Source organism: Leguminivora glycinivorella, chromosome 13 (genome assembly GCF_023078275.1).
Source record: "Leguminivora glycinivorella isolate SPB_JAAS2020 chromosome 13, LegGlyc_1.1, whole genome shotgun sequence".
Classification (NCBI taxonomy): Eukaryota; Metazoa; Arthropoda; class Insecta; order Lepidoptera; family Tortricidae; genus Leguminivora; species Leguminivora glycinivorella.
In genome coordinates, this window is record NC_062983.1 from 675,825 (window position 1) to 693,758 (window position 17,934).

General features: G+C 38.6%; 1 protein-coding gene across 1 annotated transcript in view; it reads right to left on the reverse strand.

Moving 5' to 3' along the window:
• LOC125232539 overlaps nt 1-17,934 on the reverse strand; it is a 64,146-nt gene that overhangs the window by 24,295 nt on the left and 21,917 nt on the right. The window lies entirely within an intron of this gene.

A 17,934-nucleotide genomic window follows, 5' to 3' on the forward strand; every position in this document is an offset into this window, starting at 1 on the left:
TAAGCGCGTTGACTGATAATTGTCACTTTAAGTTTTATGTCATGCTTTGCGGTAATTAAAATTACAAAACAGTTAATGATTAATTACCTTCTAGACATATTACGTTTAATATCATTGTTCCATTTAAGTTTAGCACATAAACCTACACAATTTTGATGAAATTCTATGAAAAAGACATTTTACTCTATTTTTTTGTAAAATACCTATAAACAGCGCTAATAAAAATGAAGGTTATTTTTTGTATAATTATTTTTTACGAAGTAATTGCTATTTTTGTGATCTACAAGACACAATTACTAATTTAAGATACAATTTAAAAACTATGATTGCTAGTGGATAAATTTCTTGTGCATTAATATAACAAAATTATTAGCCATAAATAAGCTAGGCTAGCAAAGGCTCAACGATATTCAAGGCTCAAAAATTCAAAGCAATCATCAATAGTATAAACACACCAGCATCTACAGATCACCTATTTGCTACATCGCCACGAGCATGCACATTTCAAGCGGCCGACTAAACTTCGCATAAGTTAGGGTATACCACGTCGTCAAAAAAAATCGCACCTCGCGCAAAATCGTTTCAAGCAAAAATATCTCTAATCTTATTGACTGTAATCTATCAATATTTGTATCATTTCAAAGTACAATTAAAGCCCTTTAAGAGAAAAGGTGTATAACTTTCTTAAAAACAATAATCGCCAATCTGCCGTGGTTTTAAAAAAAAGGTATTGATGCGATTTTAATGGGACTCTAGGTGTGCTACCCCAGACGGTTTTAGAAGGAGCTGTAAAGGTGTCATGTGGATCTTTTGCACTCCAAAAGTCACCGAGGACGAACGCCTGCAGAAGAAAAAGCCTTGAAGGCAATAGGGGTAAAACACCAGAAAAAGCAGCTCAAGTGGTGGTACTGCTCCTAAACGGACTACGGCAATAGCAAGTTGCTGAACGCCTAAGCATAATCCGTTTCCGGGTGCGACGAGTCTTGTTGCGGTTTCTGGAGACCAGTAGCTACATCAGAAGGCCAGGATCTGAGAGAAGACGCTGCACCACCGCTAGAGACGACCGGTACATTGTATCGGCCTCTTTGCGGAACCGCTTTCTTATCGCTCCTGAGCTGCAGATACTGCTTAGAACAGCTCGAAGGACTGTAGTGAGTGTATCCATGATCAGAAGAAGATTGAGGGAGAAGAAAATGTTACCCCGAAGAGCTGACAGAGGCTACCAATTGAAGTCAGAGCCAATACCCCAATCGAATTGCTATAAGGCTTAAGGATTGGACGTTGCAGCAATAGAGGAAAGTTTTGTTCCCCAACGAGACGAAGGAGATCATTTACACCAACTATAGACGCAAAAGGGTGTACAGGATTCAAGGAGAGCAGGTTACACCAGTCTTCACCGAAGAAACAGTCAGTTACGGGAGCGGCTCGTGCATGTTCTGGGGCGGCATTTCCATCGACGGAAAAACGGATCCTTAACTGCAGGCAGTTACATTATGGAGATCTTAGAAGAACGTATGGTCTCGTACGCTGAGTTTTTTGGACCTGATTTCCAATTCATGCACGTCTACGCCCGTTGCCATACTGCCTTGATAGTGCGGGACTCCCTAATGCATGAGGTCGGAATGCACCGTAATGGAGTGGCAGCAACGAGCCCCGACCTGAACCCCATTGAACATCTCTGGGATGAGTTGAAACGGGATCCTGCTCCAGCCACCGTCAACGAGCTGGAAGCCGTAGTTATTGAGGAATGGGAAATTATTCCTCAAAAACTGATCGTAACACTGATCAGGTCCACAACTGATCGCATGGAAGCTACAGGAAGGGCCAGAGGGAAGAACACTGGGTTTTTATTGCGTTTGATTTTTTTTTAAATTTTAACCTGACTTTGGTTACTTTTTCCTGACAATTTTAATTTTTTGTATAAAATGTCATGAATTTTATGGATATTAAAATAAATGTTGTATTACTAACGCAAATGTCAAGACTAAAAGTGATTTTTGTTTCTAATATTTTTTAGTTATATTTTATTGTTTAAGAGGGCAAGCCAGGAGTGTTTACACTAGTTTTTAAGGGCAGTAATGCTAAATAGATACAGGGTTTGAGACTGAATGTCATTTAGTTCAATAAATTTTAATGTATATACATAAAAGGTGGTTTGATTGCTAATTATTCATTGAAATAAAAGGTAAATTTCATAAAAAAATGGCTATAGTGTCATTTTTCCACAAAGTAAAACGAAGATATAAAATTGTCATGTGTCCCTAAACAAAAATAAATGGAAAAGTGTCACTACCATTTTGTTTAAGCTTAATTATCTTAGAAACAAAATAAAAAAAATACAATTTACTATTATATCTATCAGGTTTAGTCACAAAACTAACAAGATCTGCCAAAAAATTACAAGTTTGTTGTAAAAATGGCAATTTTTGACAATTCAAAAATTTCAAAACTTTAAACCATTGTACCCAAAAAAGACGTTTTTCATTTAATGACACTATGTTTTTCAAGGAGCGATGTGTAGACGGCTACTTGCCACTTGTCACTTTGCTGAGAAGCCCCTAATCGCTAATACTAATGACAAATACTAAGCCCGTGTAAACCTAGCTTTAGCCGTCGTCCATCAAGTCTATGCAATTTGGTCGCGTGAAGTGAGTCAATGTCACTGCGCCGTGTGACCACGAGCAAGATATTTGAAGATATTTTGGACAACAGCGCCGCCAGGCTCCGTGCTGCTTGCGTCTATTCCTCGTCTAGTTCGTCACCATAGAAACTATGCAATATTTTCAGTTTTAATTTAGCTGTTACTCTGTAAGTGTGAATGAAAAGCTTCGGACCGGACCCAATAGTAAACATTTGAAACGAACCAATTTCCTTCTCAGAGAAGACAGTTTAGGTCATATATGCGCTTAACTTATTGCGTAAAAAAGGATAAAAAGCTTATCTGCAACCCTTAATCCTTAATCTAAGTGTAGATAAGATAAATAATCTCTAATACGATAACGGCGTCACCAATTAAGATATCGAATCCAGGACACAATACGAAATTAAATTAATTAGTTATGATTATGACGGGAGAATGCGAATTGCGCCCGCAAAAGGTAACTTTTACTAAAACCGAAAATTGCATACAGTTTCCGTGACATTGACGCTATCGAGTAACGTTCCTACTCTAAGAATTTGTTGGTAGACGCTTTAAAAAGCACTGGTGGCCTAGCTATAAGAGCGTGCGACTTTTGATCCGGAGGTTGCGGTTTCGAACCCCGGCTCGTACCATTCGTACCAATGAGTTTTTCGAAACTTATGTGCGAAATGGCATTTGATATTTGCCAGTTGCTTTTCGGTGATGGAAAACATCGTGAGGAAACCGGACTAATTCCAATCAAGCCTAGTTACCCTTCTGGTTGGAAGGTCAGATGGCAGTCGCTTTCGTAAAACTAGTGCCTACGCCAAATATTGGGATTTATTGTCAGAGTGGACCCCAGGCTCCCATGAGCCGTGGCAAATTCCGGGATAACACAAGGAGGATGATGATGTTATTGTTGGTAGACGCTCTGTAAGCGACCTCTAGTGGCAGAGGTGAGAACTTCAGAAGTGCAACGTTCTTGGCGGCGGCGCGGGCGCGCGTGTTGCCTACTAATGGGATATTGGCTCGCATTACGACATTTACGACACATTAGACTTATAAGAATAATCACTGTCGTTTGTCTCTTTATTTTTCAGTAATAGTTTATTAAATAACTATTCAATATACAGGGTGTCCCACAGCTATGCCACATACAGAGTGTAACAAAAATGGTGGTGATCCGTTTAAAGGGCGTACTCAGTATCGTATTTCTTATCAGGAAAAAGTAGAAGAAAATTTTTTTTTCGCTTTCGGAAAGTATATTTAAAATGTCATATATAGGATATTTTGCTGAAAGAAGACTTTATTTTATTTTTTAAACTTAGTTTGACCATTGATTTCACATTGTATAGTTTGTTCATTTCATTCATTCCAGTCAACTCCTGTAATTCGATCTGTATTGTCGTATTCTCGATGTTCAGTCCGCATGTCAAAACTGAAGAATGCAACTGGCCTAACTTGAATTTGCATGTCCTCATCGTTGAGTAGGTTTTGCACGGTGTTTATCAGGCGGTTTGAATGCATGTGCGAATTTTGCGATGCTAATAAAATGTTATTAGCCTGTTGTCCTTCTTAACTGCAATTTATAGGCTAATTTATTTTATATAGGTGCCTAAGGTACCAAACACGGATCAGTACGATTAAAGCAAATTGAAAAGCATACCTACTTATGGTAGGTCATGTAGGTAAGGTAAGATACCTCCTCCTATGTATCATCATCATCCTCCATGCGTTATCCCGGCATTTGCCACGGCTCATGGGAGCCTGGGGTTCGCTTTGACAACTATTGCCAAGATTTGGCGTAAGCACCAGTTTTTACGAAAGTGACTGCCATCTGACCTTCCAACCCGAAGGGTAAACTAGACCTTATTGGAACTAGTACGGTTTCCTCACGATGTTTTCCTTCACCGAAAAGCGACTGGCAAATATCAAATGACAGTTCGCACATAAATTCTCAAAAAAACTCATTGGTGCGAGCCGGGGTTCGAACCCGCGACCTCCGGAACGAAAGTCGCACGTACTTACAGCTAGGCTACCAGCGCTTCTGCATAGTACCTCCTATAAAGTTTTAAATTATTAGTAACATTGATGCCTCCCTAAAAAAATTCCTTTTGCTATTTCATAATACATTATTACTTTAATCGTATCGGTATATGTAAACTACTACTACAAAGAAATATATAAACAAATTTGACAAGCGCGGGAACCGACCCATATAAATAATGAAATATTCAAGTGACGAGTGCGCGCGCGCCCTAATTCCCTTTCATTGGGTCAGTGGCGCAAACTGGCACAAAGGGTCTGATGATCGTGCGACGCCTGACTATAACACTTGGCCTTCGTCGCAGTGAGAAATAGATTGTGTCTTAAATAATAGGTAAATAAATAATTATCTCGAAAGGAAAGTGTGTAATAACTGTGACAAATAGGTTTAATTGCTGTCTAGAAAAAGCTTTATATAATATAATATATATTATATAAAGCTTTTTCTTAAGCACATATTATGTGCATGTGTTTAGTAAAACGTCCCACTTTGTCGGTTACCATTAAGACGAAATTTACATGTATCCTTATATGAATAAACTTACAAAGCGGCTTTATAGCAATCGACAAAAATGGGACGTTTTCCCGTGCACACTGACATATATTGGTTTAGTAGTAAAAATGATACATAAACTTTTTTGTTTACGCGTCTACACTCTTTCTGCTAGGTAAATACCAACTGAAAATCACAAGCATTGTATTTTTACAAAAGTATGTGTGTGTTCTTCTTCTTAAAAAAATACAATTAAAATGTAATAAATAATATGTAAGAATCTAAATATTAATGTTGTAGCTAGAGCATTTCCTTTACCTACACGTCCATCGTCCATTTTGATTCAGAAAGCTGTTTATCTATGTATAAATTTTCCAGAGATAACGTTTTGTGAATGCACAAAGTTGCAGTTGCAATGTTTGACACAGTTTCAGCTCGCCATGCATTAAAGTTTCGGGGACAATGTGATGCAACATTCATCTCAGTAAAGTTTGCTCAGCGGACAGTATTATGATATAACAATATAAATGTAGTTGTTGTAGTTTATGTACAAAGCGTACAATGGCTTTAGCACTAAGTTAAATTACTAACGTATATAGTTACTAAAGGCACAGAATATATAATAGTACAAGTACAAGTGGTAGTAGGTACCAGTGGCGGCTGGTGAAAAGGTTCAGTGTTGCCTAGCACAAAAGAAACCTACCTTAACATTAGGTACTTTACTAGTACATAATCAATTTTAGGCAAGCCAGTGGGAATCGGCTTGTATGAACTGGTAGGTACGTAACTAATAAACAGAACACGTGCAGTGGGTACATAGTACATACAGTTTTTGTTAACAGGATAGCTTCCTGTACAAAAGTAGTAGTCTTCTCTGAGTATCTATTGATTTGTATTATGAAAAATAGTTTTACGGAATATTATGTCATCAGGTAGCATGTTCGTCTTATTTAGCAGCAAGAGCAATTTATTATGACAACTATATTATTACCATTTCCAAAAAAAATAATACGCAATTAGCGGCTCCCGGTTTTCATACTGTAAACAACCTAATATAAAATAATAACATCTAACCATAACCCATCAATAAAATCATATTAAAATAAAACTCATTCGACCAAAGGTCATATGAAAAGCTATGCCAAGGTTATCATAATTCGTTAAGCTGAAAAGCTAATTCTTCTTCTTGTTATAAAATAAAACGTTACGGTATTGTAGTTACAGATCATAATCAATTCGTTGTTCACTGTTCAGTTAGGTTAGAGCATATCGTAACGACGCTACAAATACAGGGTGGACAGAAATTCTAACGATTGTTGCTGTTCTACGACAAGCAGAAGTGAAAATTTATAGTTGACCCAAGATATTTCTGCAATGCAGTTGCAATAACAAACACTAGGATGTCAAATGTGAGGTTCTATGAAAATGTGATATTTATTACGACTTGCCCTGACTTTGTATCATTTTACTTGACTTCATCGTTTCAAAAAAGCGAAAACAACAACAAAATGTAACATGAACTTATGCCGCGAATAGATTAACGTGCTAGTCAAAATATTTATTTAAGTATTTATCTATTGTTCCCACTCTCCCACCTCAAAAATAAGTACTTAAGAGTTTGTGCGCGACATAGGCCGTAGATTACGGCAAAAAGGAGAGGGCCCCCGCGCTGAATCGTTTTTGGTGCAAAAGTTATCCATAACCATCCAAAGGGGTAACGCCATAAGTATTATGGGTACTTTTGCACCAGAAACGATAAGGAGCGGGGTTTAATAGTTAGTTTATTTGTAAATATTTATTTGAAGTTACCTTTTATTAAAATGTAGTACTCAAATAAATATAAATAAATAAATATAAATAACAAATAACAACCTTCCACCAAAAATACAAAACTCGACATGTGTTACGCCTGTCTGCGAGGCACCTTCAGGAGATATTGACGGTGCAAGGTCCGGCAACTGACAGTTACTATATATCACTTTTTACTTTTATATGTTGACTGTATGTTATGAGGTATTTCCGTAGCTACATTTAAGGTTATCCTGTATAATAAAACATAACATAAAAGCAATGTCCTTGAGGATGCATTACTCTACTTATATCTTCGATAGCTCGTAATCGTAACGGACTCGTAAAAATCTGACGAACTATAATACACCTCGTAAATCTGAGTATACGTACGTACAACGTAATATAACGTAAATAGAAAGCAATAGAATGGATATAGGTTGTGAATCAATGCTTTTTGACGGCCTTGAAATCGTCTTCTATAAAAATCTTCTTAAAATGTTAAGGATGACCTAGGTGCGTTTCTTTTTACGGGTAGGTTTTTTGTTCCATACTTCTCAGAGCGTCATTTTTCATTACATCAGCAATTCCGGTCAACTTTGTACAAAAATTAAAGGAAAAGTTAAATTTGTTTTTATTAATTCCTATTTTGTTACCAAGATTTTGTTGATGAATTGAGATTTTATATTTTTAAGGAAAAGTTAAATTTGTTTTTATTAATTCCTATTTTGTTACCAAGATTTTGTTGATGAATTGAGATTTCACGGCTTTGAGGGTTCCCGAGAATATCAGTCCCAGAACGTTGACTTCAAAGGTTAAAGAGAATATTGACAGCTGTTGTCTGTACTTTCCTGCTGAAATCGGTCTTAAGACAAGTTCGGTTTACCGTACTATAGAGGCGAAAGTGCATGATGGAGATTTAAGAGGGGCAGTCAGACTTCTGTTCTCCGATTCCACTCTCGCGCCGGCTAGTGCAGACACGTTGGAGGCTCTGATTCAGAAGCACCCGTCACCTTCAAGGCAGTTGAATTTCCCCCCTGAGCCTAATTTGTCGAGTCCTTTTTTGACAGTGACACAGGAGGAGGTCGTGAGCGCTTTGGGGTCCTTTTACAATGGGTCTGCGTCTGGGCTGGACGGCTTGCGCCCTCAACATTTGAAAGAGCTGACTTCTTTGTCGGCTGGAGATAATGGCAGAAAATTGTTGGAGTCCCTCACAAGGCTTTGTAACTTCCTTTTACGTGGCATGGTTAATCCCCAGGCTTGTCCATATCTGTATGGGGCATCTTTGTGTGCCTTGACGAAGAAAGATGGTGGGATTAGGCCAATTGCTGTTGGGAATACGTTGCGACGCCTTGTTTCCAAACTTTCTTGTCGTGCAGTTAGGGAGGAGATGGCGAAATATCTTCAGCCATGTCAGGTTGGATTCGGAACGCCTTTGGGGTGTGAGGCAGCTATCCATGCAGTGCGGTCATATGCCATGGCTCCGGAGAACGTTTCTAGTGTGATACTGAAAGTGGATATTAGAAACGCTTTCAATTCTGTGGAGAGGGATGTAATTTTGAGGGAAGTTAAGGATAGGGTACCATCGTTATTTCCGTTCCTTCACCAATGTTATTCTTCCACAAGTAATCTCTTTTATGGGACTGATCCGATTGCATCACAGGTAGGTGCTCAGCAGGGCGATCCGTTGGGCCCTCTCCTTTTTTGTTTAGCCATGCAAGGTGTCATCCGTTCGCTAGCCAGTCCTTTAAACGTCTGGTATTTGGATGATGGTACGTTGGGTGGAGCGCCGGATGTCGTGTTGGGGGATGTGAGGAAGCTAGTGCAAGCGTTATCAGCCGTTGGCTTGCAGGTGAATGCTGAGAAGTGCGAGTTGTTTCTTTGTGGTCCGGAAACTAGGGGGTTGGTAGCCGATTTTGAAGATGTTTTGCCTGGCTTAAGGTTGGTGGAGAAGTCATCTTTAGTGCTCCTTGGGGCGCCGATTTTTTCGGAGGGGTTAATCAGGTGGTTCAGGACAAAACCGTGGCGCTTTCAGAGTCTATGAAGCACTTGCAGCATGTCTCGGCGCATGTATCTTTGGTGTTGTTACGTAACTGTTTATCAATCCCACGCGTAACATACACTTTGAGAACGGCACCGACTTGGATGCATATGCAGGTTGTGATGAGATTCGATGAGGTGCTCCAAAGCGGTCTGGAGTCCATCCTGAATGTCCGGTTTGAGGAATCCCAGTGGTTGCAGGCTACTCTTCCCATTCGGCATGGCGGGTTGGGGGTGCGTCGCATGCAGGATGTGGGACTTGTAGCTTTTCTTGCATCTTCACACGCGTCTCAGGGTCTGGTTGCGCGTATTTTGTCAGTTCGTGAGATCGATATGCACATGCCTTTTGTGGGTAGCGCATTGGATGAGTGGGCTGTTCGCTATTCCAGCGGGGCCAGACCGGACAACCTCGGAGCTCAGAGATCGTGGGATGACCTTCTGTGCCGTCAGGCATACGAACAGTTGCTGGAGAGCGCATCGGGGTTGAGTTGGCTCGGTTAAAGGCGGCAGTAGCGCCCGAGTCGGGGGCCTGGCTACACGCCTTGCCATCATCGCACTTGGGTACGTTGTTGGATAACGACTCCTTGAGGATTGGTGCTGCGTTAAGGCTCGGGTGTACTGTGTGTGAGCCTCATCCATGTGTCTGTGGTGTAACGGTGGAGGCAAATGGGCACCATGGGCTGAGTTGTGCGCGGTGTGCTGGTAGGTTTCCTCGACATCATGCGATTAATGATATCGTTCGCAGGGCGATGGTGTCGGCGAACCTGCCGTGCGTGTTGGAGCCCCAGGGCCTTAGTCGTACGGATGGAAAGAGGCCTGACGGTCTCACTCTCGTTCCGTGGGCTAAAGGTCGTAGTCTGTTGTGGGATGCTACGTGTGTGAGCACGTTTGCTCCATCACATCTGGCACAGACTACGCGTGCGGCGGGCGGGGCGGCGGAGTACGCGGCAAGGCAAAAGCATACCAAGTACTCGAACTTGAAGCCGGTGTACGATTTTGTCCCTGTTGCGGTTGAGTCGGCTGGTCCCTGGTGCGCCGAAGCCAAGGATTTTGTGAAGGCCCTGGGTAGACGCTTGCGGGATAGGGGTTGCGATCCTAGATCGGGTTCGTACCTGGTACAACGTATATCGTTGGCTATACAGCGCGGCAACGCGGCTGGTATTTTGGGGACGTTTGTTCCGGGTACTGACCGGGTTGGGATATAAGGTTTTTATTAAGGGTATTGTGTTTGCCTTTTTTTTTTTTTGTGTGCTTGAGTTTTGACGATGCGTGTTGCGGATAATGTATGTTATGGTAATGTTTTATTTTGACGAAACCTTAGGTGGATGGACACTCTGTTATATGACGAAGCCTGCGCTGTGGATCTAAACGTATGTATTTTTTAATGATTTCTTTTGTTCAATAAAAATACAGATTTGTACATTAAAGTTTAATGCAATAAGAGTTAAATAAAGTTTTTCTGAATTGAGATTTTATTTTTCATCATTAAGGTTCTCTAGTATCTATATTTTCTTAATTATAACAATTATCCTGTATATATCTTACGAAAGTGGAATTATATTACTAAATGTTGGTAACAAAATAGGATCAATTAAAATTTGCTGACGTGGCATTGTACAAAGTTGACGGGAATTGCTGACTTAGTCATTTTTTTCCACTTTTGAACTTATTCTGATTACTGGAGTCCGTAATATAATCTTTTAAAAATATTCAAAACATGTTCCGATCGTCTGAAAAAACGTCCGCGGCAAGCCATCGTAAAAAAAAACACCTTTATACAACTACAACAATACTTTTTACAACAGAGTGATTCAGTAAGGATTTTGTGGGTAACATTGCAACCCGATATACTGAGGCTTCTCTTCCTGTTGATAACTAATCACGTATTAATTAAGGGAAACACCCTTCGGTGTAACCAGAGACCACAATAACGAAAGTGAACAAAATCATTTGTCTACTTGTTAACCTGCCAGTTCGTACAGGGTGGCTCAAAAATCAATAAACTAAAAATAATAATTTCAAGAAAATGTTTCATTTTGCGTATCAAAGCAAAAATTATATTGATTTAGACTAACACGATTTGCACTTACTAATATACTTTCCCCATCACGGAACAATGGTATTCCGGACCTTTGGGAGGCGTGCGCGGGGCCGAAGCCAACGCGTAGAGGCCCTTTTGACACTTTAATGAAATGTAAGGGGTACACCGAGCGGATGTTGCCCTTGCCCGTATCATGGGACACACGCAGAGGCAACACCCGCCAGGGTGTAAGGACTATTTGAGAGTTAATGGAATCTAAAATGAACTGGTCTATTTTGATGAAAGTGATGGACTAAATACTGGGCTATGGATAAAAAACCGGACGCCTGCCTAATAAAACGGTATCCAATTTTATTTCCGGCAGACGGTGACTCGTCCCCACAACCCACCCCTAACCACTAATATACTTATTTTTACGCGATTAAGTCCCGTTTTGTTCTAAAATTATGAAAGCAAATATTAGCTACAATATAGTTATTTCAAATTTGTAGTATAATTTTGTTATTAATAAGCACAGTACCTATTGGTTGTGGCAAAATATTATGTTACTAAAAAAATGTCCTAACTAATAAAATTACCAGCATATCTAGAGCCCAAGCAAAGGAAAGTACCAACAGCACTCATAGAATAAGCTTTCTGTTCACCAAATATGAAATTATATAATTTTTTTTTTAAATAGATATCCACTAGTACAAAAAAATGGCGAGAGTATAAACTTTTATTGAACCACTTTACAAACAGTTTATTATCAATGCCATTGCAACGACCGTTACTACGCCCAAATAACGCGGAGAGCAAAAACTGCAGCATTTGTACCGGCACAGTTTTTCTTTTTTTCCAATTTACTGGAAGCTTTTTGCTCTGTCACTTTGTTTCGAGTTGCAATTTTCAAACCGCAAACCATTGGCAATTTTTCATTTAGTGACTATTTTTGTCACTATAATAACTGGACGACAAAAAAACATTCAGGTTGAATAAAAAAATGACCTTATTTTTTGTGTTAAAGCAGGTTGATTCGAGTATCAGTTTCGTTAAAAATTCCAAAGTCAATAGTTAGTCATACTAAGCTAACAAAAATTCCGATACTTAGTCTGCTTTAATTGCTTCAAACGTCTGTGTAATTTTGTGTCGCAGTCTTATAAAAGTTTGACGTTTAATTTAACCAAAATCGATGTTAACTTCAATTTTTTTACGACTTTGGAAGTGAAAGTAAGAGTGAAATAAAACTACCTAAGCAATTCCCTAAAAGTTTGTACATTTGGATGACCTAGTGGATCATGCTCAGCTTCATGGACTCTATCAGCCTACCAATCTTAATCAAAATCGGAGACATGAATCGTGATCCAAATGTAGATACAAACTTTTCGAGAATTGCTCATCTATGGAAACCCGATAGAAGCCGTTACTATAGTTTAATTTACACAGCAGTTAACAAACTTCAGTGCGGAATGCATCGTATTCAATGTCATAGCCATTTTTGCAACGTTTTTCGCGAACCTAGCACAACGTGCTCTAAATCCGGAAGCCGACGTTCACCGACCACCATTCACATGCTAATGCTTATTGTATTTAATATGTACAGTGCGGGCTTTGATGCCGGAACACTAGGCTTTAGTAAAGTTAGATTCTAAATAATCTATGTTAACGGACCAACTAGTAAATGTATACCAGTACACATTTTTGATCTGTTATCCCTGGACTACATAAGCCCAATTTTTTAACCCCCGACGCAAAAACGACGGGGTGTTATAAGTTTGACGTGTCTGTCTGTTTGTCTGTGTGTGTGTGTGTGTGTGGCATCCCGAACGGATGAACCGATTTCTATTTGTCTGAAAACTGAATGTTTTTGTTTGAAATGTTTGTGTTTTTTTTTGTTTGAAAACTGAATTTGTCGGGAGTGTTCTTACTGTTCTTAACCATGTCTCATGAAAATCCACTACAGTCCGGTCCGGTCCACTACATATGTCGGGGGTTTCTTCAAAATTTTAATTAAGTGGTTATTAAAAAACTCTGTTTATAGTTTTTCAGAGACCATAGTCCATTTAAAATGAATCACACCGTATTCAAGCCATTTACTCAGACAAGGAAGGGTAACGAAAATGATAATAATGTATAAAATAACAATAAATAGCTACTGAGTACTGAGTTACCTCACGGTGTTAGACGCAACAGTTGTATGTAATTTATAATTTATTTTAATCGATTTATAAACTACATAAAATACCACATTATTATCAACAATAAAACTCATTTCTTACAACATAAATCTCTAAACCACAAAAACTCCTTCTTCCGCGACACACTTAATAAAAAAGTCTTGAGCAGTTTCTCATCTCAAGTGTGGCCGTTACTCAATCCTAATTATTAAGTTTAAAGCACTTTGGGCACTTTCCTACACGTGTGCTTATACGGAACTTATCTTATCAGAACTTGAGATAAGAGTTACGGCGAGGTAACATACTTGTAAGCTTATCAGATTCTTTGCACAAACTGAATATTTTAAGTGTTATGGAATAATTGGCAATTTTTGGTCTAAATAATTTATTTTCCCCTCACTAGCTCGGAAACACGTGTTTTGTCCTTTAATACCAGCGGGTAAAAACGCATTTTAGCCACTAGTGGGTAAAGTAATTTGACCTTGAATAAAGTCAAATTAACTGATTTAAAATTGATAAAAGTAGGTGAATCTAGTATTATAGATGATTTACCACTTGTGGAAGCAGTGATAAACGCATTTTTTGCGTTGTAGTTTCCTCGCTTTAGTGAGGGGAAAAGTTTTGTGTTACACTCGGGTGCAAATGTATTTTACTTCTCGTGTGTTAAAAAACTCGCAAGTTCAGGATTCTATTCTCGAACCACTCGCTTCGCTCGTGGTTTAACTATAGAATCCTTTCACTTGCTCGTTTTTCAATTCCAGTATCTATCAATAGTCTTTATAATACATATTTAATTGTAATGTGATAAATAATTTGATCTCTTATGTACTGTACCTAATTAAGACCTAATAATATATGTATGCAATAAATGCTTATCGACTTATGACACTCGGCGTTAATATACAACTTTGCCCCCTTGTACAACAAATAACTATTAATTTTTATAAATAAATACTTAATGCTTCTACTACATTTTGATGTTAACAATATCCAGTTTTGCTAACTAGAATGACGATTTGACCATGTTGTGACTGTATTAAGGATTTCATCACACCTTTCTTCCCACGAGTGTCGTAGAATTTGACTGCGGAATATTAGTAAAATTGCAACATGTCACTGCAACACATATTACGATTTCGTTTTTTTTACAACCACTTAATTGATACAAGTAAGTGCGTTTTCACATGATCCGATCCGATATCGGATGTCGGACCGATATCCCATACATTACAGCCGACATCTTGGATTTTTCCATTGAAATCCTTCCGATATCGGATCGGATTGGTAATGTGAAAACGGACTTATAGTGGCACTGAAACTTGAGTAGTGTCATGTGCTCTGTTTCCCTTTAAGTATGCATTTAATGACAATTTACGATTGATTAACACAAAGCCACCAAATACTAGCCAGTAGCTAAATAAAGCCATGAACTGACTAACAAAGCCATCGTTACTACCAAAATAATGCAATAACTATTAAAAAATCCACCCACTTATCCATTCGCAAATTAAACCTTAATATAATTCATATACAGTGACTTTTATCAATTTATCAACATGCAGATAAGTCCTTTAGTTATGATAGTCTCGGTTGGATGCGCGGGAGAGGCGCTAGTGAACCGTGGTGATAGATGAAAGAGATGAATATATAATTATTGATTGGTGTGAAAGAGTTAGATGAAATTATAATGGACACATTTTTCACGGTGCCCATACCGCGAAAATCTTAAAAAGTTGTTGTTACTTAACGAGTTATTTGTAGTAAAACTTACATCATTTTACAGTGTCTTGTAAGATGTATTTAGAATTATACAAACATACATACAATCACGCCTGTATCCCATAAAGGGGTAGGCAGATCACATGAAACTACTAAAGCTTCAGGGCCACTCTTGGCAAATAAGGGGTTAAAAGAAAACGAAACTGTGGCATTGTTGCAGTGACAGGTTGCCAGCCTCTCGCCTACACCACAATTTAACCCATATCCCATAGTCGCCTTCTACGACACCCACGGGAAGAAAGGGGGTGGTGAAATTCTTAACCCGTCACCACACAGGCATTTAGAATTATCTGATAAGATAAGATAATGGAAACGCGAATATATGACACTTCAAGTAATTCCTGTTGGACAGCGACGTGTGTGTGTTTAATTTTTTTTTAATTAGTAAAAAAAAAAAAAAAATTATCAAAGAATAACGGCGTCGACCCGATATCAGTCGTTACCCGGGTTCTCTGACCTCCACCCTTTTTTAAAGAGCCCTATGCCAAAGGACAGCTGACGTCATTTTGAAAAGTAGGTCACTTAAGTTCACTAGTGGTCAATGAGAAAGTCAGTAAAAATGCCAAGAGTTCCATGATAATTATTAATATCTACTTATCAACGAATAATCGGTCGTCGCCTGGGGTCATTGACCTGCACCCTTTTAAAGGGCCCTGGTGGTAGGGCAGGTGATGTCAGCTGTGTGGGGGTCAACTAAATTGTCGACTTAGGTAATGTCTAGACTTTAAAGTAATCGATGAAGACAAATGCCATTTTTCAAACAAGTGTCTATAAAATTATGAGCAATTATTATTGTTGTTGTTGTTATTACAACAAAATATTTTTAGGACACCCTGTATTTGTACAACCTATTTGTTTACCCCAAAATGTAGGCACATACAACTAGAAGGGGTAGACCTCTACTATAATTTTTATTAAATTATTTAAACTTTTTAAACTTTATTTCACATAAGTGTACATTGTGAACTTAATGCATCATGGCATTCTCTAGTTACAGGTAAAAAATAAGTTAAAAAAGGTTCCTAGCATAGTTGGGAATCTAAAAAGCGCCATCTAGAATTTGTTTCAGGCAATGTTCTCCGCATAAGTACTCTTCGACCAAAGATATCAATAGTATTAATTTATCAACATACATACAGACAGACATACAAGTACATAAATGATTTGCACAAACGTCCGGCCAGCTGCCGAGCCCATACATACAAAGGGTCATTCATACAAACTCTTTGAACAGATCACCTGTATTTACCGGTAATAAGGGTTACAATACTTTAGCAGTCTTAAGCAAATAGAGATAATGCTTGCAAATATTATTATTGGAAAGAATTACTCGAGTATGTAATCTGTACCTACACCTCAGAACTTGGAACATAGATTGACGCAGACATATAAAATAAATATAAATATTGGGGACACCTTACTCAGATCAACTTAGCCCCAAACCAGGGGCGGCTCACTCCGGGATTGTATCGCCGCGCTACAAGTACATGCTGGCGGCCGCGAGTTCGCGGCCTAATCAGGCCCCGTAGCCGAATGGCATTTCTCCGACGCCAAACGAAAGCGATACGCCGCTGGCTCTGTCGCGCCAATACGCAAGCGCGATAGAGATAGATATCTACTAGCGCATCGTTTCGTGAGCGTTTCGTGAGCGATTGTGCCATTCGGCTAGCCACCCAGGGGTGGGGTGGCGCGCGTTCTCACGGAACGCACGTTCGCACTTTCTATTGTATTACTTTACGTCGCGAGTTTTTTTTAAGGTTCATATGCGATGTCCACATGTGGAATGGCTAATAATGCATAGTTAAATAGACATCATGAATAAAATAGGACAATTTTACACAGATCTTATTGATTAAGTCCCACGGAAAAGTTCAATAAGGCTTGTGATGCTGAAGGCTTAAACAAAAATATATAAATACTGTACGAGTATATATACACCTAGACGGTACCCAAGGCTTGAATATATAGTATAACATTTTATCTGAGAATTAATTAGTTTTAATCCATAGGCAACCCTATCATCCGACGCTGCGCACGTGCGGCTCGTTTCTTTGTTAGAATTTTGTAGGCATTTAAAAAGGCGGCATTTCGTGAACATCAAAGAAGTGGGCCTTCTGTACTTGTACTATTATATATTCTGTGCCCAAACTAAGCAAAGCTTGTACTATGGGTGCTAAGCGACGATATACATACTTAAATAGGCTACTTTCCTCGTAGTCAAATCAGCTTCTTTTTAAGAACTGTCAAAACGATTTTGAATGACTTACTAATATGGAATGAATATGAAATCGAATTGAGTGACGTCACGGTCAACTGATTTACTTTATATATTTCTATCTGATTTATAAAATATAAATTGGAGTTAAAAATAACTTCTGTCCCTGTTTTTCTTATAATTATCTGATGCTTTATTTTGTGTATGGTATAAAATATTTTATTTTAAGTACAGTCAAGTTGCCTATAGATAAATACATACTGTCACTAAATATTAGACCAAGTGCACATAGTTAAAATTATAACAGAAATTATCCATAACGTAGTAATCGTATATAAGTATAAGTAAACTATCCAAATTTGACCTTTCTGTATGTCAATTTTGTTATTCTGCACATGTCGGAATTTATAACTCAGATGTACATAGAAAGTAGGCATAGAAACAGAGTTAGTGACAATGCGGGTTCGATTTCACTTTCAATGGCAAAATTAAATACATAGGTACAGTCACCGGCAAAAATAACTGACGATTTCTGTACCTTGTCACTTTTACGTCGTGTTTGAAGAGTCATACGAAATTGTCAAACGATTAAGCGACAAGGTACAGAAATCATCTCTTATTTTTGCCGGTGACTGTACGTAGTACGTTGCTGAATCTCTGAATCTACCTACTAATATACAAAAAAATAACAACAAGATATATGTAAAGACTGTCGTCGGTGATCGAGTCGAGGTAACCGTAAATTCGAGGTCCATT